Genomic DNA, 25,378 nt, shown 5'->3' on the forward strand with positions numbered 1-25,378 from the left:
ACATTCAGTAAAAGGGTTTACATGTGTTCCTCACTTTTCTGCACTCGAGTGACCAAATGATTTACTGAAATGATGCCTGGGTTTTATTCACATTGGATAAAGTATTAATTTTAAACATACCTGGTGGCAGAAGGTGTGACAGCTCTAAGCCAGGAATGAACAGAAATTAACCTACAAAGCAAAGAGTAAGCACAATATAGGCATGTGACTGAGGAAAAGTAACAGGCTGAGGCCAACGCTAACAGTCCAACACATCCTTTCATGGTTATCAGCCACATCAGCAAAGTCCAGTTTTCAGTTCTGTAAAAACAAAAGAAGATATAGCCAGGAGAGTCGATATATAAAAGATGTCCGTAGCCTACAGCATATTGCTTTTAGGCAATCAGGGAGATGCTGACAGTTGCATTATGGGACAGATGCAGAAGGAGTAACACTCTCAGCAGTGTGACCGCATCTGACCCCACAGCGAATGCAAAGAGGCACCACATGGTCACAGCACTGGCATAATATTGTAGTGGTGCAATAACATTCATACACTGGCACAGTAATGTCCAGAGAATGCAGTTATTTAGCCTTTAGCATTGTCATTTTTCCTGCATCAGGCCAAAATAAATATAAAGTTCAGAAGGAAGGGATGAGCTTCTCCATTTTCAGTGTCGTAATGAATAATAGGAGCCCAATATAAGGAGAAAGGGATCTGAACTGAATCAATCTCCTGCTTCAGGACACCCCTTTTCTCTGTCTCTATCTATATATATCTCTCTTTTTCTCTTTCTTTCTCTTAGATTCCTTGAATTTTAATGAAGAGTAAGCGCAGACCTCCAATCAGCGAAAGAAAGTCGGAAGGAACCAACTCAAGGCAGACAGAGGGATGCTAGAAACGTATGGCTGGAGAGCGTTAGGCTATCCCTCCTTCCCCCCTCGGCTCGCTCTCCAGGGTGGTACGACCTGGCAGATTACAAAACACCCCTCCCATGTGTCCCTCAGTTCTCTGTGCCAGGGTGGAGCAAGTGATCTGATTTTACAGCGGAGGAACGCAGTGAGAGAGAGAACGAGAGAGTGCAGGCAAGTGTGAGAGAGAGAAAAATAGAGAGGGGGGGAGAGAGAAAGAGGCAGAGAGACAGAGAGGGGCTTCAGGTGTCAGTGCAGGGAGCTGTGGATGCTGCAGGACTTCACATCAGCCGCTGCGTTCTGGGGTCCCGTGGTGGGGGAGAGCTGAGGTGAGTCTGGGGGCTGCACTTCAACCCCATCTACGTCTGCTCTGCCCGGTGTTCCTCCACACTCACTACTACTGCCTCCTGTTGGCCACAGCCACGGGGTGCATCAGTGCCAGATGCGGACACAGCGCATTAGAGTTAGCCTTTTTCTTTGCACTGCACTCCAGTGCAGCGGTCGCACTGTACGGCTCTGTACATCTCCGGACCTGTGCTTCAGTCCTCCAGCCATCCCGCTGGGTCTCCAGCGAGGGGTTATGAAGCCACTCAATTTGTCATTTATATACATACATATACATACTGTGTCATGTGTTCATATTTCTAGGGTGCGTTTCTCTCTTTAAAATAGTCACAGACAAATGCTACTGAGACCAAGTAATCGCAAGTAGTGAGTTTCAAATAATGTCCGACACGAATGTCATGAAATTATTATGCAATTCCTGGACACAAAGAGCTGTTTTAAACAAGCAGGATGGTGGCGTGTGACTGCGTGGGTGGGTTTGCGGGTGGTAGTGTTTCTGTGTGTCTTTGTGGCAGTGTGTGTGATGTGTGTGTGTGTGTGTGTGTGTGTGTGTGTGTGTGTGTGTGTTTGTGTGTGTGTGAGTAGATGCTTATGTGTGGGAGACTCCATGTAAGTGGGTGGGTGGTTACTGCGGGTGTGACCTCAAATGGGGACATTGCAGAAAACCAGCCACTTTACAGTTTAAGCTTGTGCCACCTAATGAGCATTTTCCCTGAGAATCTCTCTAAATATCCTTTAACCCTTTCCTTCAACACTATGGAAAGTTTACAGAAATGGCACCATAATCAAAAAGCCTCTAACCTTGGTTTAAAGGAAATTTAATTGTAACACGCAGCCAATTATGAAATAGTACCTCTATATAAATAAATGTACAAACCTACCACACAAGTAGCGTCTGGGTTAATTAACTCTTTGGAAGACGGAAGTAAACCCGTGGTGTTTGCTGTGGTGAGAGTTCCAGGCTCTCACTTCATCTTTTGATCATGGGGTGTAATTGTGTGCATAATTACTGTCTATCCTGTGGGGGTGCAATCATGGGCTGTGAAGAGTGAATCTGGCTCTTGTAGCGGGGTCACAGATCCAGCTATACATTCTTTTTATACATTCAACCAAACTCATCCTCACACACACACAAACACACACATCTGTAAAAATACATATGCAGACACACACACACACACAAACACACACATCTGTAAAAATACATATGCAGACACACACACATACAAACACACATGCACAGGCACACACACGCACGCAAGCACATGCACTCACATACGCGCACGCACACATACACATGCACAGACACAAACACACACACAAACACACATATGCACAGGCACACACACAGACACACAGACACACCTGTGGTGTCACCGTTAGAGGAATGCCTCATTAAGTCGCCTGGTGCTAACAGGTACGCCCGCGCCAGCCCCATTCTCTGCAGACAACCGCTCCAGACAGCACACTCTGTCCCTGGCTCTGCCACCCTCCCCCACCCCTGGCCTCCTCAAACAGCCCAGTTCTGCCTTCTCTATCAGCACTGATACATGCCCTACGCCCTCTTCTGCTACGCTGTCAGAAAGCCCGCTGCTATGCCTGCACCCCGGCTGTCACCAAAGCTTGACAATTTTCATTTCATTTCTTTGTTTCTCCCAAAGAATGCTTTCCTTTGGAGAGGGGGGTATGAAAATATATCACAGTGTTACAGTTAATAAACATGAAAGAGGAGGAAGCAATGTATTTTACTTAAACATAATGTGTGGCTGCTTCCAGCAAGAGGACAATTCAAGCTAAAGTCATCAATCGTGTCATTTCAGCTAACTGATGCGTAGTTATACAGCAAAGTTCACGGCAGGACAAACTCTGAATATTTCAGAAATGTTTAGTGGCAAACCTCTCGTGTCCCATCCCCTACTAACCTAATCACACAATGAGTCTCAACAGGCAGGATTCAACTAGATTCAGCAAGAAGAATGGTTGTGGAATTTTCAGACAAAACAGTATCTCTCATACAGGCAAATTGGAAGTATTTAGAGAATGTAATGAAATAAATCTATTATGTTAATAATGCATAGCTACCACATAAACAGCCTTTTCGACAATAGAAAAGAGAAAAGAGATTGCCAGCCATTGTTAATTGTACAAACAACATGATATAGTTTAGAATACTTACAGTTCTCAGTGGGTTTGTAAAAAGTAAAACGCATTAAAAAATTTGTAAATATTACCTAAAAACCAAACCATTTTTAATCAATCAGAGAACTGCGTAAAATTATTGTTGACAGAACTTTCCAACAATTATGTAATTTATTGCCTTCAACAGCCATGTTGAGCAGACTTCAAAAACACTGTAATTGTGTTTGTCTTCAATTGGACATTTTATTACGTCAGAACATATTATTTGATAGTAGAAACCATACACAGCACACACAGTGATCATATCTCTGAAAGTAAAGCTAACTGTTGGTCTTATAATTATAGGTGTGGGTGTGGGAAATGAGAAGAAATCAAGGTCATCACCCTTTTACCCGGTAATTCTGTATAATTCATATCAAAGTAAACAAAAGTAATATAATACGATACTTTTCATAATAGTAAAGTTGACCCATCAGTTGAATCAGATATTGCAGTGGCAATGTTTTAAATAATTTATTTTTAACCTGAATGAATAAAAAAAAACAATAAAATAATAATAATAAAATAAATAAATAAATTGTAATTTGGATTAATATGCATGGACAAACACCTGTGCAAATACAGTAGATGGAATGGCAAATAAGAAGAAATTAACATAACCCAGTGCTTAAAATACAGAATACATGCACAACTCAAACAGATCCCTCAGCTAGCACAACCGAATAAATGCAAAACCAATGTACCTTATTTATCATCGGCTCAACAGAGACAGGTAGCTAGGACACTAGCGAGAGACACTTTACTGATTGTTGCTCAGAAGGCAGAAGTACACTTTGCTCAATGCAGTCCATGCAAAGCCTCAATGCCTAACTGAGTTAAGGCATCTAGCGTTGTCATGGTAACCCCCACAAAAGTTGGGTTTGAACTAAGGGCAGAGGCTGTGCGCACAAAAAATATCCACACCAAATTGATTGATTTATTTATTTATTTTTAGATGAGCAGACAGTCCACCCACTTCTTGCTATTTATTTCCATGTTAATTAGATGGAGGAAGGCAGGCAGGGTTACAGACAGAGAGGGGTTCATAGCACAGACAAATCAAACCCCCAGGTGCAGGGAAGGGGGTGGGGATTGGTGTACGGTGAGTGAGAGAGTCAGCTTCCCTACGGACTATGCCACACCCAAAAGTAGATATCATCATTTGTTTATTGATTTAAAAAAACAAACAAACAAAAAAAACATCAAAAAGTTCTTCTAAAGGTAAATTTAGGACTTTAACCTGCTTATACCTGTACCAGTTTGCATTGCTCCCAGCAGTCATAAGTGATGGAAATGCAAAGCTGTACCAATGTGTGTTAGATACCAAGAAATACATGCCATGAGCTCAGTTATAATTTAGTCCTAATTGGCTAAAGAATAGCATTTATGCTGTACTGATTTAATAATTTAGTTCTTATGAAAATAAAATAGCACTTTCAAGACATTTGTTGATTGCTTGTGGAATTTATTTCCTTTTGAGCAGCCTTTACAGTACAGACTTACAGACACAGTTGTGTGACAGGTGCTGGTGTTTAATGTTCCACTTCAATCCAAGGAAATAAAGAAACCTTCTATTTCTGTGAGCACAATTATTTCATAAACCATTTAATTCATATGACCATATATCTCATAGAACTGCAAAAACATGACCTTTTCTATTTTTCATAAATTAACATAATTTAGCACTGTGCCAGCCTGAGGGATTTATAATAAGTTCTATGCCAGGGATTGCAAGAAAATTAAATAGCTGATTGTCTGATTGAAAGCATGGTTCAAAGACAGTTATATTAGAAATTATATGATATTTTAAATATGAAGTCTTTACTAGAATTTTACTTCAGTCATCCCATACCACACACACACACACACACACATGCATGCATGAGTTTGCACTATTAAAGCTGGCCAAAGCAATTGCCAAAGACATGTGTATACTGCACATATTCCCTGAGTATTTCCTGTCTACACACCATTTCATGGTTAGTATAACAGTCATTTTTCAAAGACATGTTGTTTAGTATCCACAAACAGTAAACCCTATACAAATAGGTGAATGCTGTTTCTCAGTGGTTTTTATCACAAGGTAAAATCCTTTGTTCTCTCTGGAGGAGACAGCAACAAAGGCAGTTAGGTGCAAATTAATGAGCTTTTTAATGGGAGTGTTTACTTTGTATTTCCTGTTGTCATAGTGTTGTGAATAATGCATTACATTTCATATATTTTTAAAAGAAAAGGTTAAAAAATCAAACAACAATGTGGAAGGTGAAATGATATATGCAAACCCCCCTTCCCACACATGCCCACTTTGTTCATTGTTTTAAATGACTATTTCAGCAAATCCTTAGTTTTGCTGAAAATAATAATACATTAGGTATCATTTGTCTCATGTGAATGTATCTGGTAATGGCCATCCTCTCTCTAATTTCAAATGAAATTACAGTACAGGATTCCCTCAATATTCTCACAGCAACAAAAAAAACCTCAATTGTTTTTATTGCACCTTGCAGTATCTGATTAATCATTTCTTCATGGATATATAATTTACTTTACATATCAAAATACGAAAATATTTATGCTGTGTATAATGTGTAAATCAAGACAAGGAAGCACATAAAAACATTCAACTGAAATATTTCAATTGCAACTATTATTCCGATTTTGGAATTTATAACAGTACAAAATAAATACAAACACATTACATGGCTCCATATTTCATACAAAAAAAAAGAAAATACCATAAATAAAAAGATTAGAATTAGAATTCCGGTACATAGGTTGTAATGCTGAAATATCAATCTCTCTGACATTTTAAAACACAGGCAATTTTTTCAAAAGCAGTTTCATTTATGGCACATAAATATAGGATTTTTTTCATGGCTTTAGAACATATTTGCACACATATTGTATCATAGATCTACATCTGTTGTCGTATTACATTCAATATTGCAGTGCTACATATTTATTACCATATCATGTTACTTACAATATGTGCTAAGTCATATGCAATATTAGAGTGTTATTAAGGAGGTCTGGTGATCTGTTGTGTACCAGAACAGAAGCAGGATTCAACAGACAGAATACGAATACTCCATGGCGACAGCAGCATTCTGCCCATACAGCTCAGCCCGTGCAGCCCATCACATTGGTATACATTCTAGTCATACAGAAAAGACAATGGATTACCATATTCACGTATGCTGTAGTCATATAGAACAAAGGCTTGATAAAGCCGCGCGCTGTAATCATATAAGACAGACTAAAGTTTGTGATATTCTGGAGCTATATGGAACAAAGGCTTATAATATTCATGAATGCTGTAGTTACATGATGGAACAGACAAAGACCTGTCATATTCACATAGAGCACGGCGTAGTCACTCTCTCAGAGTGTGGAAATAAAATCGCTGCGAATATCTGGTGCACAGGACAGAGAGGAGGGTGATAGTTCCATTTCTTATCATTATTCTGTTACTGTTTGCATTTAGACGTGCGATTTCTGTGCGTGTGTGTGTGTGTGTGTGTGTGTGTGTGCGTGTGTGTGCATGTCTACTAATGTAGGCTACATCTTTTTTCTTCTTCCTGTGATTGTGCTTGTTCATAGCTACACGCATTCTCAAATGATTCAATTTTTATTGTGGAATTCTTTTTTTAGTGAATTCTTCTGAAAAATGACCAAAAGCAAGAGCACTATGAGCGGAATGGAAAATAGTGATGAACAGAGAGCGAAACGCAGAGGCTTTGTCTGGCAGTCCGCTTCACAGCAGCAGTTTGCTTCCTACACATTGATTTGGATGCTGAAACATTCAGATTATTAAAAGCTAGCAAGGAAGAGAGGGATAAAACGAGAGAAAAGGGGAGACTAGGAGGGAATGTGAGCGAAGAGGAGAAGATGAAAGGAAGGAGGGTAGAGTGAGAAATAGAGAATATTCAGGCTGCGTGCTGTCTCATGACTTCCCGGTATTTTATATGTTAAAACAGCAAAGCTGCCCCCCATTCAGTATAATGGGACCATTAACATGTATTAATAATGCAGTGGGGGTAAGTATCAGCAGTCGCTGCTCCCCTGGGGGGTGTAAAACAGATGTGCTATATCCTCTGCCTCTGACCATAAGGGAGGGGGGGCTGTGGTGCTCCTTCCTTTCCTTTTAATGTAAGCACCTCAGCCTTTAACATGTTCACCTGACAGCACAAGCACACACACATGCAAACAGCACATAGTATAGCTGTGCTGTACAGTATGCATATTAAACTGGCTGTGTGTGCATTTCCAGGAATATACCTGCCTTTGTTCAGCAAACGCATGTGCAGTATATGACTCTAAAGGCACACACATGGTGTGTTTGTCTTATGAGTGTGAGCATGTCTACATGTTTGTTCACAGTGTGCAGTGAGTGTATCGCTGCAGAGGACTGAGTATATAGTGGGTGTCGCTTCTCACAGTGGCAACGTAAAACATGTTCTCTGAGGATCGCTCGGGAGAATTACCACTGCTGTGATACTCCTGCACATTCCTCTACAGAAAGGAACGTGTGGGAGGAGTTAGGGAGGCATTGGCGTGTGTGTGTGTGTGTGTGTGTGTGTGTGTGTGTGTGTGTGTGTGTGGGTGTGTGTGTGTGTGAGTTCTTTATAATGAAGGCTTTGCTCCATGTGACAGGGAGAACCTCATTGTCTATTTTTTTCAGGCATGCTGTGATTCTTGAATAACCATAATTCTGTTAGTGAGGTGCTTCATGTAATTTTGCTTTAGTCAAACAGAAGCACCATCAAAATGTACTCTTCTATAATGTATGTATGATTTTGAAATGCAATATTCTTACTATTTATCTGTGCAAATGTTCAAGTGTTCAATTTCATGGCAGTTTTTACCTCAAAATTAGAGTGCAAATTCAGGAAACGTGTTCAGCTCAGGTTCTACAGCCGATGATTAATGAACAGCGTGCGATGCTAAAAGGCATAAGATGTGCATAGAGATCAGATGCAGCTGCACATTTGAAAAAGGAGGCAAAGAAATCAACGCCTGTTAGATGCGAAATGTGAAGGATCTGGCTGTCGCAGCGAGAGAGACCCTATTTTACCCCGAGCGCCGGCTCTCTGTGCCTGTCTGCTACAGCTGCCACTTGTGTGGATATACACCAGCACATTTCCATATCAAAGATGGAAGTGTACCAAAGGGCCTATTACAGACTGTAAATGTCTCCTAACGAGCCTGACATGGCTAATATTAGCTCCGGGCCGCTCTACAGTGATGACTAAGTGACAGAGGAAATGGCATGTCGACATCAACATTCATGCGCTATTTTTACACACCACACCTCCATCTGAGTGCGTCCCTGTCGAGGGGGGGCTGCTGGGCTTGCAGTGCTTTGTTTGATTCGCGCTGTGACTCTCGTAGCTGAGCTGCCGGTAGAAATTCAGTTACAGGTGAAGGATGCAGGGTCTGAGTATATATTTTGTTGATACAAGATGTGCAGTGAAAGGCACTGCAACTTATGCAAATTGCAGCTGCTATGCAGCATGCAGAAAGGATTACTTGGAATTATGGACCCTGGAGTTCAGCCAGTCCTATTATAAAGGTGCTGGCCTTGCAAAGAGACGGTGTCCAGATTTCTAGTGGTGGACGTTTTGACAATTCAGTACTGTTCCTGGGTTTTCTTGAGAATTGGATCTTCCCTTCTGGAAAATATTAGAAAAGTCAGTCCGGCTATCACTGCGACTGACACAGCACAAATTCCACAAGAAGTGTTAAATGGGCTCTAGAAATAGTTCAAAATATAAATATATATAAATATATAAGAAAGTTCAGAAGAAATTCAGTGAAAAAAGATTCAAATAGAATTTTTATTTGGCTCTATACCATGATAGAAATAAATGCACGAGATATGTTACAGTACCGTTTAACAAACTCCATATGAGAATTCTGGAGTAATAGAATGGTTGGATGCCGGGTCCCTCTGTAATGTGGGATATGAAATACTCAGCTGATTCCTCATTTAGTCATGTGCTGCAGGGCGCTATAGTGGACATAAGCTGGGTTGGTTTGAATCCTGGGAGGGCCAGCACAGTTGTCTACTTAAGCAAAGCATTTAACCCCAATTACTACAATAATTATCCAGCTGTACAAATGAATAATATATACATTCTAAGTAAGTCACCTGGGATAAAGACAAAGCCAATAAATAATGCAGCAAGTGTGTTACAGGGTGTGTCTGCAGCCCTGAAGTACAGCATTTAGAGTGGTTGCGGCATTATCAGCCATTTTGTGTCCAATTCTCAGTGTGCTCCCAGAGCAGAATAAAAAGTGCTAGCACCAAGGGCATCAATGAAAACAACATTCTCATTTTTGGTGGTTTTGTGAAAGCAGAACAGCACTTTAAGCAGCAAATAGCAGGGCTAACTGAAGAAACAATGAATATGAGGTTCAAGAACAGACTATCAGCTTTAATAATATCCATGTTGTGGTCCATGTATGATTTACAGTCCAATTTCTGCCTTATTATAACATAGTATTAAATAAAGTCATTATATTTTGTACTTGGTTGGAAATCCTTTGCATTCGCTGCCTGAAGTCTGCGACCTGGGTATCGTCCCTGGTGCCAGGCTTGTACTGCAGCCATCTTGAGTTCCTGTTTTTTGGGGGGATTTTTGCCTTCAGTCTTGTCTTCCACAAGTAAAATGCATGTTGAATTGGATTCAGGTCAGATGATTGAATCAAGAACTCATTGGTTCCTTTACCAGCTCATTGTCATGCTCCAAGGTGAAGTGCCGTCCAATGAGATTTGAGGCATTTGGTTGGATCAGAGCAGATAAGATGTTTATGTACATCATGCTGTTGCCATCAGCAGTCACATCATACATGCCACAACACTACCTCCACCATGTTTTAAAGATGGGGGGACTCTGGAACATGAACAGTTCCTTTCTTTCTCTACTTTTCTCACTCCATCACTTCAATTGAGGCTAATACTCATGTCATCTGTCCATCGGCGTTTGTTCCATAACTCTCCAGTTTTTAAATTGATGGCCAGTCAGTTCCAGTGGTTTGCAAAAACAAAAATTGTGTTACTGTCCAAATGCTTATGGACTGCACTGTATGTCCCCATTGAAATATTTGGTAATCTTCCCCTGATCAAAGTTTCCTAATTTGACCAGAGTATAGGCAGTTTGTGCTACCTGAAGAGGATAATTTATGCCAAGAAGCCCCACCGCCACATGACTGTATCATGCAAAGCTTTTCAGGCATTGGAGCGAAGCTGGAGATTGCAGAATCATTAATATGTTAATGAGTGCCCCCATGCTCCAGGGGGCTGGGAGCCAGCACAGGACCGGCCTGCTTTGGAGCAGCATTGTGCATAACCTGCTGCATGGCCACTTTGCATTTTCACCAGTGTTTTCACATTCACAGCGTGTTCTGCCCTTTTACTGTATGTGAAAATGTCATTTATGCATGTAATTAACCACATTGTACGCACACACTGGACAACTGCTTCTGGACAAATCTAAGGCCCTGGTTTTATAGAAATATATACAGTCGATACATTTAGAGCTCTTGCAGGAGGTATGTAAATTATTAAGTATTTAGTTAAATAATTCTGTTAAATTCAAAACAATGCAAATGTGAAATATTTACATAACATAAATGATCTGATAATTATAAGAATTTGGTGTCCACTATGATTTTTATTTTTTATATAACTATGGATTCATAAATATGGAAAATTTTCAGTTTGTTTTAATGGAACACATTTAAATTCAATTTAGTATCATATTAATGTGCACCCACTAATCAATCACTATCAAAATTAATATACTTCACATAACTCACCTAATTCAGTCAATAATGTCTTTTTGCCTCATCATATAGTCACAAGAGGTTAATCAAGTCACGCTTGACTTTGAACAAGATTTTTAGAGACAATGCTAAATCCAATAAGTATTCAAATATTTTTTTATGTAAAAACAAGATTTCTCTCTCATCTCCAGCACCGAGAACCAGATCAATTTACCAATGCCCTTGAATGCACAGCTATGTGCTTTGCATGTGAAATGTGCGGTTTGGAGGATTTTACTACACTGTGGCGTGTGAGTAGCTTGTGGTCCAGACTCTAGTCACACATGTCTGACACTGAAAGGAGTATTACAGCACAGTTGGGGAAGGGCATTAGGGGTGAACTACCGTAATTTTAATATTAATGTACATGCCCAGCTCTTGGTCTCAGCCTGTTGCAGAGGCCATGTGAAACTGATATATAACATTATTTTCTCAAGAATGAAAATATTCTGTCAGTTATGCTGCTTATGCTGTAAAAGAGCTGAACATAAACTGAAACAGTGTCTTAACAGGGTGCAGCACCCAGCAGCCCTTCAATGGCTTTTCTTAAGACAGCTCAGACATGTCTCCTGGCAGATATTATTCTGATACAATTATACATAATTGATGTCTTAACTTCCGCTATTTCCTGTTGTTTCCATGAAAACCATTACATGATGATTATTGTATCCTCTCTGTATGAGAGTGAAGGAGACTCTTTCTAAATTATTTCTCAGCCGTGACAAAGGAAATGATGACCATGCCGCCCAGCAAGAGAGTGAGCAAACATTTTGCCTGTAGGCCCCTGTCCCAATTTGGGCAAATAATTACAATGACATCCTTTCTACCAGCATGGGCCCTGAAAGGATTTCACACCCTGATGGTAGCGCAAGGTTTTGGGAGGGTAAGCAGGATGTCAGCATTTTATGGTCTGTCATTTTAATCCTCATGTTTGTCCTGTTCAGTTACATTCAGTTCCTCTTATGAGTCCCGCATCATGGGAGCCAATGTTTCACACCACACCAGTATTACCTACGTCTGGTATCTGTGTGTTTACAGGACCATTCCAGATGGTCCAAGGAAAATTATTTCTACAGGTTATCATTACCATTAATAGTGTATTTTTGATCATGCAGATAATCAAAACATATTAGCCATTTTTTACTAATTAATGTCAGTATCCTTCTTTTTAAATAGCCTTCAGTCCATTATATTTTAACACTAATACTACAGTCACTGGACACTTTAGAATTTTTTAAAAATGTTTTTACTTTATTAAACCTACTTATGCCATTACCTAATCAGCCAATTGTGTAGATACAGGTCAGGAGCTTCAATTAATGTTCACATCAACCATAAGAATGGGTAAAAATATGATCTAAGTGACTTTGACCGTGGAATGATTGTTGGTGGCAGACAGGTTTGAGTATCTCAGAAACTGCTGATCCCCTGGGATTTCTATATCTGGATAGTTTGCAAAGAATCGTGTAAAAAACAAAACAAAAAAATCCAGTGAGCAGCAGTTCTGCAGACAGAAACGCCTTGTTAATGAGAGACGTCAGAGGAGAAGGGCCAGACTGGTCAAAGCTGGAAGGTGACAGAAACGCAAATAACCGCACACTGCATCATAACTCTAAGTGGATAGGCTACAGCAGTAGAAGTCTAAAAAGAAGTATAACAAATAAGTGCTCACTGGGCGTATTTTTTCTGTTAACATCAGGATGTTTCAGGCAAGAAAATACGAAGTGAAACAAGAATAAAATAGGAATGCTGTGAAAAACCAAAAACGAGGAAATGTATTCCAGCAAAGTCATTATATGTGCTAAATTGATTCCTCCACCCAACCCCCACTCACACACATTTATCCCTTATTTTCTCCCTCTCTGAGGCAGATTACAGATAATGTTGAGAGCAAGCGTGCATGAATGTTATTGGCTGATTAAAGGAGACATTAATTGAGTGACAGAACCTCACAGGACTATCCAGTAAGCTCAGGAAAGAACATCTCTCTTTATCCCCCCACTTTTATTTTTCCCTCCCACAGTTATCAATTATCTCTCTCGCTCTCTCTTCTATCTTTATTTCTCTGGATGCATCTCGTCTTACATTTCACTTTCTCTCCGTCCCTCACCCGCCCTGTGCGGTTCAGTCTTTATTTCCCCTGATGTCTCAGTCTGCTTGTCTCTTTTCCTTCAGCTTTGGCCTACTGCTGGCTCATTTCAGAGTGGTGTGATAATGTCTGTAGCCCCAGTGGTGCGTGTTCAGTTACCAGGCTGAGAGAGGACACAGGGTCAGAGAAATAGCTCAGCATGCCCCACTCTGTGGCCTGGTCCAGCTCTGCTCAGACCAGGCCACAGAGCGCTCAAATCACACTCAGCTCTGCTCACACCAGGCCAGAGAGCACTCAAATCACATGCAGCTCTGCTCACACCAGGCCACAGAGTGCTCAAATCACACTCAGCTCTGCTCACACCAGGCCACAGAACGCTTAAATCACACTCAGCTCTGCTCATACCAGGCCACAGAGCGCTCAAATCACACGCAGCTCTGCTCAGACCAGGCCACAGAGCGCTCAAATCACACTCAGCTCTGCTCACACCAGGCGACAGAACGCTCAAATCACACTCAGCTCTGCTCACACCAGGCCACAGAGTGCTCAAATCACACTCAGCTCTGCTCACACCAGGCCACAGAGCGCTCAAATCACACTCAGCTCTGCTCACACCAGGCCACAGAACACTCCAGCTGTGGCTTTCCTTCTGCACAGGCAAATCTTGTCATTATTTTTTTCATTTTTGCTGAGTATTTCTCAAACAGCAGAAACAAAACAAAACACCGTACATATATATACCAACAGCTCTAAGCATGAATTTTACCCAAGACGGCCAGTGAATGTGTAAAAAATTCTGAATTAGAGGGAAGATGGGGATTTCAAATGGATGGTGTATATGGTGTGTTTTCTTTAAATGAAAAAAATGTTTACACCATTTATGAAAGAGTATATTTTACAGACCATGGTTATAATTACCATCATGCACATTCTGCTTAATGTTCACTTCAAAAATACAAGCATGGATTACTTTTAAGCATCATTAAATATTCTTTGGTTCAATAACCTAAATTCATAAAACCTCAGTTACTTAACATTTCCACATCTTAAATTCCTTAATCCCTGTTTTATTAAAGGTATTATCTCTGGGGATGATATAATGCATTCCCCAATTATTGTTGTGCATTTCAACTATGGCAAAAATGTAACTCAGTAGCCTTGTTGACTTCACTGCATCAGCCCATTACTAGGATATACTGCATATACAAAAGGCAATTATTAGCAATATTCCTACGTAACAGAAATGACTATTTTAAATTGATTTAAATGTACCCGAGGTGTATGTGGATGTCAGTTACGGTTTTGTCTGATGCTGAAAATGAAACAGTTCACACAAGTTCTCAATTCCATTTGCTGGTCCATTTTTGAAGTGGTGAGAGACTCCAGGAGTGTTACTGCTATTCCAGTGCTGTACAGACTATTATACTCAGCAGAGAATACAAGGAGGCAGGCAGGCAGCAGCTTTAATGGCTGAGAATTCAGTTCAGGAAGCAGCAGCACGCCCGTGGCTGTCAGAGGCAAATCCTGGAGAACACAGTCAGTGCTCAGCAGCATGCTAACACCATTAGCAGGATAAGACCATGCCAACATAGCCTGTCAAAAAAGAAAGGATCCACCCACCCCCACCAGTACCCTTGGGAATTGTACAGGTTGTTCCAGTTATAAATGGCTTTGGATCACAAGGCTTTTTGTGCCACTGTTGACTGCAGGAGATGAAGGAATTTTACAGAGAGCCACAACAAATGTTTGAATGACCCAAGGTTTTTGGGATGAGTCTTCATATTTTTACCATAGTTTACATTAGTTATTTAGCTGATGCTTTTATCTAAAGTGACTTACAGTCGATTAGACTAAACAGGGGACAATCCACCCTGGAGCAGTGTTGGGTTAAGGGTCTTGCTCAAGGGCCCAACAGCTGTGTAGATCTTATCGCAGCTACACCAGGGTTTGAACCACCAACCTTCCGGGTCCAGACATGTACCTTAGTCACACATATATTTCAATGTAGTTAAGTTCCTGGTCCAAAATTTTGGCCCAAAATGTTACTTACCCCCTTGCGCATGAAAGCCTCGCTATAATCTATCTAAAGCAGAACAACTCAACTCCAGATCCTGCTGGATACAGTCATGCACTACACAACCTGATTTCACTAATTACTTTAGCTCTCTGGTTCAGAAAGCAAGCTCATTAGTGAAGTCAGGTGATGGAGTGCATGGTTGGAGCAAATACTTGGACCTGGAGCTCAGTAGCCCTGATCGAATCACATGTTACCGCCTGCTTAGTGTAGAATTTGTAGCGGTTGCAAGGAGAACTTGTTCCTTATTTATATTTTATGAATCAATTAGGAAATTCTTGCCACTTTCCTGTGTTTGTGTGTGTATTCGTGCATGTGTGTGTATGTGTATGTATGCCTGTGTGTGTATATGTGTGTGTATGCGTGTGTGTGAGTGTATGTGTGTGTGTGTGTGTGTCTGGATGTGTGTGTGTATATCTGTGTATGCATGTGTGTGTGTCTGTATGTATGTATGTGTGTGTATGCGTGCATGTGTGTGTATGTGTATGTATGTATGTGTGTGTATGCCTGTGTGTGTGTGTGTGTGTGTGTGGTTGTATGTGTGTGTACGTGTGCATGTGTGTGTATGTGTATGTATGTATGTGTGTGTATGCATGTGGGTGTATGTGTGTGTGTGTGTGTGTGTGTGTGTATGGATGTGTGTGTATGCGTGTGTGTGTTGTGGTCTATTGGTCTCACTCACGTGATAAAACAGATGGTGAGACAGTCAGAGTGAGACAGTCAGAGTGAGACCGGGCTGAAGGAAGAGGAAGCCTGGTAAAGGGGAGAGAATGAGGCCAGTCTCTCAGTCTGGCTAACCTCCCTCTCCTCCCTCTCCTCCCTCTCTTCCCTCTCTTCCTTCTCCTCCCTCTCCTCCCTCTCTTCCCTCTACTCCCTCTCCTCCCTCTCTTCCCTCTCCTCCCTCTCTCTCCTCCCTCTCTTCCCTCGCTGAATATTCACTCCTTTCTGTTTAGCTGAAGCTGCCACATTCATACACTCTTTTATCAGACTGAAATCAGCTCAGCTAAGGACCTCATTGAAAAATAAAAAAGTAAATGTGGAAAGTGTGCTGATAACGTTCACTCTCTTCTCACTATGACGGAAAGAGTTTTATGGATGACAGTCCAAGCCTTTTATGTGACATAAAAGTGAATTATAATCACTCAGTATGACATGAAATGTATTGATAATGGCACATTTCATACTCGCAAATGAGACAGACAATATTGCTAAAACAAGCTGTGCTGTAATATCTTACAGATACAGTGGGGATTGCTGAAACAAAATAGTCATGTTAATAATGAACAGCCTCAATTCGGATAGACCCTCATTGTAATACTGATTTGGCCTAAACACTGTAATCAACAATGACTCTCTCTGTGTTAGCTTAGCTGAAACTAGTGTTAAATTATTTAAACATTAACTGAAATAAACCAACACTCTATGAAATGTTTAATCAGAAAACATTATTCCACAGGACATACATAGAGCCTTACAATGTGATGCAAATACAAATACATTCTAAACACATTATTTTACAATGCAATTTTTTAAATAAAATAGCACATATCATTTACTAAATTAACACCAAAATTACATACTAAATAAAATAATCTAAATCTAAATTACCAATTATCTCTACACCAGTAACTCACTGAACATCGGTGGCTTATTTACTGTTGACACTGCAATTATGATAAATGCTATTGACTTTCTGAAGAGACGTGTCCTATTTTGTTTGTTAAAATCCAGCAAGGTTTGTGTAGTAAATGCATCATAATACAGTCCCAATAATACATAGCCCAATAAAATGATCCACTCACTTTACCTGCTCACTATTTTACAAGGAGGACTGCGGCAATGCTAGGCTGACTCTTTGCAGCGTTTATTCAACGGATACCTAATGAAACCTGTGGGGTGTAAATGGAAAGAAAAGGACATATAACCCATTCCTGCCATCCTCACTGATCCCAGGTTATCAGTCACCTTGAATGTCTGTACAGAATATAGCCTTGCTCTCCATCCTGACTAATGCCAAGTCACAATCACCTTGAGTGTCTGTACAAAATATCTGATTACCTTAATTTGATGTATGTTTGACAGTTAGGCCTCAACCTGCTTACCTCTATTCTCTAACATATTTATCATGACAATGGGATCCCAAGTGGAATTTAGTTTGGAATTATTATCTGTTGTCTGTGTTACCTTTAGTTTCTATTTATTTCAGTGTTTATGGCATCAGTATGAGTTCATTTCAGTAATAAAATATAGGCATGAAATTTGTTATATATTATACATTAGAAATAGCTATTCTTGTCCCTGTTAAAACTTTTTAGATATATATATATTTTGTTAGTATATATTTTCGAATTCATTTGTTCATTTCATCTGTCAATCTTTATTTTAGCCCTTTCTTGTGTGCCATTCACAGAAAAACCTTTTTCTGAATAAAGGGTAATGGTGAAGAAGCTGAGGCCTTAATGAGGCCATTCCTGCCATGCCTTCATTATGCTGCTTCCTGTCCTGTTTGTTCAGTGACTATGACGGGACTCCCCTCTCACCTCTCACATACCAGTTTAATGTGTCTGTGTCTGCCCACCTGCCCAAACGTATTTTCATTTTATTACTGATTGTATCATTTAATGCACCTTGTAATAAATTAAAGGACCTCTGTCTCGTTGCCCAAAGGTGATCTCCTCCAATTAAGTTATTCGTTATTGTGGAGAACCACAGATGAAACTCAACTAATTCAGAAGGAAAGACAATTATCCAATAATGGCGTTAGTTATGCTCCACAGATGACATTACATTTAAAGAATTATCATCATAAGGATAATATATAATGGAGACACACTGACTCAGTTTTTTGATGAGCTGCCAATCACAAGTTACCGACAGTGAACAGTTTGTGACTTTCTAAGCTCACTGTTATTGGTGGCACAGCATTGTGACAAAAGCTACGTGATAGAACCAAGCTGGTGTTTATGCGTGCTTTACCGCAGTTCTCCTAGTGTCAAAAAGTGGGAGCAAAAGCAGTACGCTTAGGCTTACAAAACAGTTTTTGTGCAGGCCCTGAAGATCCCCCTCCACAAGGAATCATTAAAAGCAATTATCACCCTCATTTCAACATAATAAGAGGTGATAGTGCTCTCTCACATACACACACACACACGGACACCTACTGTAAACACCACACTTCAAAAAGGACTGTGGGAACAATTGCAGGTACTTAAATTCTACCCAGTAACAAAGCCTTAACGAGCCTCGGGTGCTCATGTCACTTGTAGCTGTTGTGAGGCTAGCGCTGTTCTCTGTTAGCGGGGTGAGGGGTAAGTACAGAGCACTCTCAACTCTTCACCAGCCGCCCCTCCCCTCTCTGCCTCGTAGCGCTCTAATAAAGAGTTCAGCCGGCCTCTGATCCTGCCTGAAAGGCGCGCAGGGCTGAGAGAGAAAGCCTATGGTCTCTGTGGGTGATATCTATTTAAACCTTCTGATTAGCACAACAATGAAGTCTCAGTCTGCCAGCACACGCCAACTCTTCTCTCCCACTGGCACCACCACTGCTGTCAGGATCCCACATCAACACACGCAGTGCCCCAGCCATTCTGAGCATCTCTAACCAGCAGCCCGTCTGGAGTTTTTCTGACATGCCCTGATTTCGGCACAAATGCGTATCCATGCACAACGCATTATTCAGAAGCAGGGCAGTGGGCCCTATAATACACATTATTCTGAAAGTATTTGCCATTTATTCAACTTGGATTTCAATTCAGTACCTTGTCCAAAGACACAAGAATTTATACATCCTAACTTGGTCAAGAAGATTCCTGTTACAAACCCAATTCCCTGAACTCACCGATTCATGCTGCCTGCCTGCTGTACTTGGACAGAGGAAACTGGTAGAGGATTTGGATCATGTCAGTGCTGCATCCACATGAAAACCACATGATAATCTACTGGATTGTTGCAAGCTTTGTTCTCAAATGGGGCATTGCCAAAATGCCCCCACTTGCTCTTTTAAATATAACACAATAAATTATAATATCTAATAATACCCAGTAATGTAAGCTTAGTAAGGTGTCCAGGATAGATTATTTATATAATGTAATACAATGACATTCCGCATTTCCCTCTCCCCCACTTTCATCAAAAGTCTGTTTATAGCACACATGAATTGAGAATTCCTACTGCATACAAATCTATTAATAAACATCCCAACAAAATAGAGCAACCACAATGTCAGTTAAATACTGTAAAAGCATGCATGAGCAATAATTGTAACAGTAACATGTTGTGGAAATTAATGGGACATTGACTGTAATCTTCATGTGGACAGTGGTAACAGTATTCAGTATACAAGTTGTAGGGAAAGAGTAGAATTAGACCTGTCCAAATGTGTATTGACTAAATCATGTTTCCTTAGGTTGGACAGCAAAGGAGGAGACATTGCCAAGAAAAGACTGAATAAAGGTAAAATAAAGCCATTCAGAAGAGGTAGATCTGCCTTGCTAAATGGCATTAGAATTGTGTCCGAAAATAAAAAAACATTTTCCTAAAATTTCCTAAGAACACTTGTAAGAATCCTTGAATTAGAAGTTAAAAATGTCTTTAATCTCTGTTTATGTTAGAGCCACATGCATTTTCTTTGTTTTGTCCAAAGATATTAGCTTCTTTTGCCGAAGGGAGGCATTTCTTATAATATTCTTGATATGACATTCAATTAAAATGTAACTATAATTTGAATGACCAAACCTGCATAAAAAGCAGATACACACACACTAAGAGAGATAGAGAGAGAGCACATATTTGCCTTTATTGAAGTCTGATATTATAAAGTGTTTTTGCAAAGTGGCCTGTAGGTGTCCTTTCATTATTTACTTCCCCTATTTGTATTCAGGTGTAGTCAGGCTGAAGATTGACAGTGTTGTCGCCAGTATTTGCAATATATGTATTTCTATGTATATATTTCATATTATACCACCTGCCGAACAACATAATCCTCCACCATGTTGATAGCAGTTTATAGGTGTATATATCTTTTATTTTAGTAGTATTTTTGTGCCCTTTGGCAGAAGTGGAGTCTGAGGCTTCACTGGCCTCTAAAACAGATATAATGTGAGCTGCAGTGGAGTTGAGAAGCAAAGGGAGGAGGGACACACACAACAGATTTGTAACAAAGGATGCTGCTTCAGTCCATGTGTTCACAGACACTGTTGGGAGAACATGGGTGTATTGGATGAGTGCTCAGGACTGGTGTATACCCAGAGGAACTGATTAAGATGTGGGAAGATTCAGACCAGTGATTCATCACTGGATTTGTCCCACATGAAAAGAACAGACTGTGTTTCACCCTCTACTACAACTGTTAAAGCTGTTCATTATCTCCCTTCTACTTCTTTTTTATTTTAATCACTATCACTCTTTTTTACTTTAAATTCAACTGTTTTGTCGTCCCTCCTCAAAGTATTTACAAAAACAAAAGCAAGACCAATAAAAAAAAAGGCATAGAATGTTTCATGCAGAGTTACGTCTGTTTGGTCTCAGCTGAAATCAACAGACACATGTAACACCTATAATGTCTATAAACAAGCACAGCAGGACAGAGATGCATTCATTTCAGTGCTCTGCATTCCCCACTGACTGCTACCTTGTGATATCACAAATCTGGACACAACCTAATGGGCAGCAGAAATTCAGACACTGCGCCATTGTAGCTACATAAAAATAGCAACAGTATACTATGTATGTTACATTTGAATTGAAAATGTTTTGTGCACTTGAAACCTATTTTAAGTGGACTTACAATAGGAAATAAGATAATTATGCAAACATAGACAAATGTGATATTTGAATAATTATGAATTCATGACATTTTCTGTTAAAAAAATTTCCAGTCATGTAAGGATTACAATATTATTTTGCCAATAAACAATAAACAGTGAAATCAGACAGCAGATGCGAGCTGCATTCCATTAAGCATAATTACATACTAGTTCATATTCATAGCAAGTATGGCCGCCATATTGTTTGCCATGAGTACTCCTGAACCGAAAGTATGAAAACATCAAGTACATACTAAAATCCTTAGATGTGTAGTTCCATACCTGAGTAGACCAGAATAATTGTATGCACTCTTTGTTCCTAGAAATCATTGCGGTAAACATAATTAACAGAGAACTACATAAGAATCAATATATTACCAATTAACTAGATTACTATCAGTGACAATTAAGACAACTTCACTCATTTTGGGTTAAAAGGTAAATATCAGCAATGAAAATTGTACCATACCTTTCTCACTTAGAGAATTATCTATTTTATTTTATACAATATCAACAGAGTTTAAAACTCAACAATGCAGGGATTTATTTTTTATTTGTTTGTAAAGTAGCTTTACATCTATATCATCATGATGCATGTGAGGATAATCACTAGTACTAGCGGTGTTTGTGCTACATTTGCAGCAGACAAGCTGTCCCCTTGATTAAAATATCAACAGAACTGAACTGACCTCAATTCAGACTTTAACAACACTTGAGCTACACATAGCTGAAGGACTAAACAGCAGTAGAACCTACATTATAGTATATCACTGTTGCTTGATGCCCTCATCATGTCATACATTTTAGGACAGAGGTGGGCCGTTCATACTGGTCTGCACCATGCAAGCACAGCTCTGTGATGTGCTCATTATCTGCACTGACATTTAAACCCTAGTGAAGAGATGTGCAGAATCCAAGTTTTCAATAAGGGGAATCTCTCAATCCGAAGGACACCTGCAGTTCTCCCATGGCAGAAACATTGATGTCCATGAGTAGGTAAAAGGAGAGCCAAATCTTAGCACTTCAAATACACAAACAAGTGCAATTCCCCTATAGCTTAGAGATGTGATGATTCTGTGTGATTTCACTTTCATAGCATATACAATGTATATATTTGATATACATTCACTGAGCACTTTACTAGGTAGACCTGTACAGCAACTTGTTAATGCAAATATTTAATCAGCCATTCATGTGGCAGCAACTAAATGCATACAAGCATGCAGACATGGTCAAGAGGTTCAAATGTTCTTCTGACCAAATGTCAGAATGGTGAAGAAATGTGATCTAAGTGACTTTGACCGAGGAATGATTGTTGGCACCTGACAGGATGGTATGCTGATCTCCAGGGATGTTCATGTGCAACAGTATCTATAGAATGGTGCGAAAAACTAAAGAACATCCATTGAGCAGCAGTTCTGCGTGCAAAAATGTGTTGTTAATGAGAGAGGTCAGAGGAGAAGGGCCAGATTGGTCAAAGCTGACAGAAAGGTTACAGTAACACAAATAACCAGACATTACAACAGTGGTATGCAGAAGAGCATCCCTGAACACACAATGCATCAAAGTGGATGGGCTACAGCACCAGAAGACCAATAAGTCTAATAAATACCTAATAAAGTGCTCACTGAGTGTATATTGTTCCACTGCACTCTTCATGAGAGGCAGAAGATTGTCTGCCTCTGGGCATGTGACAGAATGGGCAGAGGAACCCCATTAGAAGTAAAGGCTTCCTTTTATCCCTACAAGCACACTCCTTAGTGTTAAATTGTGTCTGGTCAGCACAGCTGTCTGAAGCTGGGATCTGTCCATCAGCACTAAAACGCACCCCTCTCCGAGAGGGGGTGCTGGGACAGGGCCAGGGAAATGGCAGAGGGAGGACGGGTAATCTCCCAGAGAGCCTAAATTGCACCATAAATTCATTAATGTTCAGGAATGCATCCAGAAACAGAACCTCACTGTTCTCACAGAGTGCACTCTGTTTCCAGCAATTGCAGTTTCTTAATTTTGTTAATTTATTTAGCATTTTTACATTATATTCATTAATACAGCTGGATAATCACTATAGCAATTCAGGTCTAGAATTTTGCTGAAGAGTACAATGGCAATCCCATACATTCAATGTTTTGGTTATTATCAGTTTTACCACTAAAGCACACTGTAACTGTCTTTCGCTCTGATGTATTTGAGACTAGTACACACTACCTCAACACTAGAATTATAACAGCTGCAGTACACAGTAAAATAATGGATGAAGCACAGGTTCCACATCTCAGGAGTAGTCATAAATGCACTCCTGCTAGTATCAATGGAGAAATTCCACATTTGTTTTTCCTTTAACTAAATGAAAGAGTGTAAATCAAACTAATGGCCATGATTCAAGCATTTGTCCTTATCTATAAATGCAATTATCTCTTTCTGCACAAACACCAGTCTGGCAAACTCATTACGGCACATGATGAATTTGACAAACTGTGAAGAAAAAAATACTATATATTTAGATTGTGAGGGAAATGAAAGACAAATCTTGATTTAATTTGGCCTTTTGTGTTGTGTCGTTTTGATCTCCAGGTAAAAAATATGGTGCAACACTAATAATGTCAAAATAAAGACTACAATGCCTACCACCTATAAGTAGCTCTCAAATCAATGGTGAGTTTCAAAGTCTCAGCAGAATGTAAATTATTCAGATGCTATTATAATGACATTTGTGTGTGTTTAAAGGATATACAGTAGGAAAGATACCAATTAAAAATACCTTCTGATCTTTGCGGTGTGGTATAATTCAGTTCAGGTTGCCGCACTGCCTCACTATATTTCCTGTATATAGCACATTTCATGCACAATGTGCTTCACAGAATAATAATAAAAAACACAGACCAACAGTACACAGAAAATACAAACAGAATAGAAGTGTGCTACACAGAATAATAATACAAATAAAAAATTATTACAAAATAATAATGATAACAATTACAAAATATTTGATAAAACAACAAATGGTAAATGGTTTGCATTTATACAGCTCTTTTATTCAAAGCGCTGTACAATTGATGCTTCTCATTCACCCATTCACACACACTCACACACCAACAGCGATTGGCACCAACCAATAATAAAATAATAACCAATATAGAAACAGTCAAAATACAAAAACATACGAAATAAATCAATTTGAATGCTCTGGAGAAAATGGACTTGGTTAGACTTGCTCCACACCTTACATTGACAGGTAGCTTGTTCCAACAACTGAGCACATAGTGACAAGCCATTTCACCAGATTTTGATTTTATCCTAGGAACAACTGAGAGGTGAGTATCAGAAGACCTAAGATACCTAGCTGGCTCATATTTAACAAGCAATTGAGAAATATAGAATGGAATGAGGCCCTTTAGTGCCTTATAGAAAAGTAACAACATCTTAAAGTCAAGCATTATCTGTACGGGAGGCTAGTGTAATTATTTAAGAACAGGTGCAATGTTTTCTGTTGTATTTTTCAGGGTTGTGTTATTTTCCACACAAGGATGGGCTGGGATTGCTGCACTGACTGCACGACACGGGAGTATTTTCATGGCCCAGTGCGACACAGGTACTGTGCAGATTCACTCAGGTTTATAGTACATGGAAAACCCACTGAACGCTATGAACCATCCAGATGATTTAGAGATCCATAAATCTGTGCTGCATCTGCAAAAATTGATCCAAAAAAGTTCAATCTCCATTGAGATTTGTTGCATCTGGCATATTAGTATACTATAAATTATGGACGGAACTGGAATTGCTCAAAAAAAAGGCAGGAGCTGTGAATAGGCCTGGCCTTTCTTCACCTCGCCCTTGCAAAAACAGTTCTGCAGAAGCTGCTGTGAAGCACCTCTCTCTGTCTCTCTCCAAAACAACACAATAGCCTGCTGCTGTTCTGATGTACCCCGGGGAAGCGGGGTGCCAAGACGGCTGTGTCCCCCAAGACGTGTGCCCGCTTTTTCCCACAACGCCGCTCTGCCAATTAAACGCTGTGACATTCTTCCTCTGAAGGACGCTGGCGGCCAGCCAGTCCCTCGCCCACCTCCCACTTGTCCCTTGGCCGTTTAATTGAAACCGTAAAGAAGTTCTTGGCACAAAAGCCCTTATGTGGGCTTTGTTGCAATTAGATTGACCAGAAAGGGCAACAGAGCT

General features: G+C 40.0%; 1 long non-coding RNA gene across 1 annotated transcript; it reads left to right on the forward strand.

Moving 5' to 3' along the window:
• The first annotated feature begins 1,099 nt into the window (after positions 1 to 1,099).
• Positions 1,100 to 24,781, forward strand: LOC133123794 (uncharacterized). Its single transcript, XR_009708248.1, has 3 exons — positions 1,100 to 1,220; positions 19,807 to 19,853; positions 24,706 to 24,781. It is a non-coding gene; the product is annotated as an uncharacterized LOC133123794 (long non-coding RNA).
• Positions 24,782 to 25,378: the final 597 nt, after the last annotated feature.

Source organism: Conger conger, chromosome 1, assembly GCF_963514075.1.
Source record: "Conger conger chromosome 1, fConCon1.1, whole genome shotgun sequence".
Taxonomy (NCBI): Eukaryota; Metazoa; Chordata; class Actinopteri; order Anguilliformes; family Congridae; genus Conger; species Conger conger.